Here is a 3,706-nt window from a genome sequence, read left to right on the forward strand (position 1 = left end):
GACTTAATAATTGGGCATCCTTTTGTAATTTTCAACATATAAACTTTTGGAAGTAAAAAAATTATCTTGTTTTCGAGGGTATAAAGGATCGTGTCCTATCGTGCTGGATGTGATGCTGTAAACCTTTGAAACAAGATAACTTTGACGCCCAACTTAAGCCATTCAAATGTTTTAAAAGGAACCATATTTCAAAAATAGCTTTAAATCTTAGACATTAGGACAGTACTTAATCAATTTAGTGAGGGTGCTAATCCTTCCTCATACGTAACCGACTCTCGAACCCATTTTATCAAATTTACGTAGGCCAAAATTGATTTAAATGGAATAAAATGTTTTATCAGGTGATCCAATCACACCTAAACAAAAAGATTGGTGGTGACTCCACACTTTGTTTTAAAAGTCGAACCCCGTATTTTTCACAAATCAAAAAATGGTTTCGACAATCACAATGCAAAATAACACACTTAAGACATCCTAGGTACATGCCATTATCAACAATTCACATACTTTACCTTATTAAGTTCGGGATCGGCCTGGGATGCTGATTCAACGGTTTAGCTTTATTTAACCTGCGCACAAAAACAAACCGTACATTGAGTATGGACTCAGTGGTATTTCTATAAACCGATACTTAAGTCAATAATAAATCATATATCAGTGAACCTTGAGAATTCAATCTATTACTCTTAATAGTTCAATCATTTGTTTTTGATTTATAATACTAAGATCTTGTTAATCACTTTCGATGAAATGTATACAGTTTCAATGTTTATTCATTATCCATCAATTTTTCATATTTATTCAGTAACAACCAGTATTCAGTATCATTCAGACATTCAGTAGCAGTCCGATAGTCAGTAAATTTAGTTTTTCAGTACTTTTATTTACAATTCATTTGAATAATAATATTATTCAGCTTTCATTCAATATTCTGTACTATTTCATTTCAATAACAATCAATATTCTTTGGTAACAACCAATTGATCTTTATTGTTCAGTACAAGTCAGTCAACAGTGATAATCGGTTAATCAGTAACAATCATTTATTCAATATCAATCGTTTAGTCAATAATATCAATTATTCAAGAGCGATCGCTTTTAATACTTTTCATTACCCTATTAACATGACTTGGACTGGGCGGATATCGGATCTAATCCACACTCGGGGATAGTATCTGATGTTTCATTAGCGAGCGAATTACACTTGTGTCGATAGAATGGTAATAATAATGATAATAATAATGATAATAATAACGATGGCGGTACACAAAGTATCTCATCGGAACAAATCGAGAACGATGCCGATAAGATGAGTCTGAGTACCTCATCGGAACGAATTCGGAACAGTAATACTAGTCGACACAAATAGTGTCTCATAGACACAAACTCAGAATATCGCTGAACACTTCTAATCCTATGGCGTGCCAACTATATTCGACTAGCCCGATACAGTTAACAGGGTTTTCATTCTTCTTTTAAATAACAGTCATTTTTCCGATGTTTAAAATCAGTAAATATTTTAATTCATTTCTCAATAATCACATACTTATCACACATTCAATCCAATATCAATAATCACATATAATTCATGAATTTTTATTCTATTCAATACCATAATAATAATAATAATTACCATTCATATTAAATAATAAATTCAACAAATAATTATTAGATTCGGTTTATAGAAATACAAACCATAATTTCCGAGCTATCCTTCCTCGACTTTGTCTTTTCCTCACTTAGCTGAGATTTTCCGGCACAATGCTAGCTACGGAAATTAATTAAATATTATCAATACACTTCCATTCAATTTTCATTTGGAATATTTCAATTTTTATTCATCTTTTGCCTAAATTCCAATTTAGTCTCTAAACCGAAACTAACTTTTATTCTTCACATTTAACCCAATATTTTCATTCAATTTTCAATTTAAACTAATTTCAGCCCTTTAATTTCACCATAGAACCATAATTTCAAAATTCTTTCAATTTAGTCCTTACCATTCAAAACTTATGAATTACTTTACAATTCAATCCTTTAATCAATTCTAACTTGAATTTCTATCAATTTAGCCCTTATTTCATCTTTTTGTTCAACATGAACAATGTCTAATAATTAACTATCTTTCAAAATATCAACTTAACTTCATCAAAACCTTGTTCCAAGGCTTCTAAAACATCAAAATTAAGTAAAAATGACTAAATTGGCTTACCTATTAAACTTCCAAGCTTCAAACCTTTAATTTTCCCTTTTCTTCTTTCTTTTCTCTTTTCATTTCTTTCCTTCCCCTGCTCTCTGTTTCGTTTGCTTTGTTTCTTTATTTCTATTCTTTTCTTTTCTATCTCCTTTATATATATATATATATACACATGTATTTATACTTAAATAATAAGTATTATTTATTTATTCATGTGTATCTTATTAGTACATTTGTATTCATTTATAACCATACATTTGCCATAATTTAATATATTATCACATAAAATCTTATACTATAATTATTTAATTAATAAATATCTTTTGTAAATAATAAATATCTATTAATACTTAAATACAAGTATTACAAGTGTATGTATTTTTATTTATATCCTTGTATCAAATTATTACCATACACTTGTCCTTTAATTATTTACTTTATTTAATTATCATATAAAAATCTTATACTATTATTATTATCACCTTACACTTGTCATATTCTAATTTTTTTCCTAATATAATATCATAATTGTTAATAACCTTAATAATTATAAAATACATAAAATCTAAATGAATAACTCAGATTTTTCTTAAGTTTGCCGCCTCATCTTATGCAAAATGGCTTAATTGCCATTTTGGTCCTTTTCACTTTCTTTTAATCTCTAATTAAACTTTCTCACTTCATTCAATTTAATCCTTTTATCTGATTATTCTTAATTTAAGCTAATTCACTTTATTAAACTTTAATTAACCACTCACTTAACTTTGTAAATATTTTTAATAAATATTTATGAATCCATTTTTCAGAAACAAAGACCCGAAATATACTTTTTCGATAACTGTAAAATTCGGGTCATTACATTTCTCCCCCCTTTAATAAATTTCGTCCTCAAAATTTACTCGAAAAAAAGGTGGAGGTTCAGTGATCTCACTATTTCTTTCGGTTCTCGTGTGGCTTCCTCAATAATATGACTTCACTTCTCAAGCTAGTATCTTGATCAGTTCTTCTTCTTTATACAATGAATCAGTTCAAATTTCAATATCCATTGCCAAGGTAACATGTGGAAGATCTGATCTATGTCTTTTCAAGATCAAATCTTGAAAATCTCATAAATGTTTCTGTAATTTCAAAAGAAAAACCAGTCAATTCATTACTCGTCCAACTCTTTCTATAATCTCAGATACCCAAACAGAACGAGAACTCAATTTCACTTTTTCAATCAAATCTCAAGATTTTCTTCCAACATACAACTTAAGAAATACCTTATCACTACCAGAATACTTGATATACATAATTTCCTTCTGTCAAAAGCTACTTTCAATCTTTTTCAATCTCTTCCACTCTTCTTCAGTTTCACGAATCAAAACAACTCCGCATATTCCTTTTCTTGCTACATTCAATCAAATACTGTACAGTTTTACATTCACAATCATACGAAGCTTCATACAGTGCTGAAAATTATTATCGTGTATCTAGAACTTCTTGTATTCATTCTAGAATCAGAATATA

General features: G+C 28.8%; 1 long non-coding RNA gene across 1 annotated transcript; it reads right to left on the minus strand.

Annotated features, from left to right (window-relative positions):
- Positions 1 to 294: 294 nt before the first annotated feature.
- LOC128293013 (uncharacterized) lies at positions 295 to 2,334 on the minus strand. Its single transcript, XR_008283027.1, has 3 exons — positions 2,213 to 2,334; positions 1,696 to 1,768; positions 295 to 569 (listed from the first exon to the last, which is right to left on the minus strand). It is a non-coding gene; the product is annotated as an uncharacterized LOC128293013 (long non-coding RNA).
- Positions 2,335 to 3,706: the final 1,372 nt, after the last annotated feature.

The sequence above is a fragment of the Gossypium arboreum genome, chromosome 5 (assembly GCF_025698485.1).
Source record: "Gossypium arboreum isolate Shixiya-1 chromosome 5, ASM2569848v2, whole genome shotgun sequence".
Classification (NCBI taxonomy): Eukaryota; Viridiplantae; Streptophyta; class Magnoliopsida; order Malvales; family Malvaceae; genus Gossypium; species Gossypium arboreum.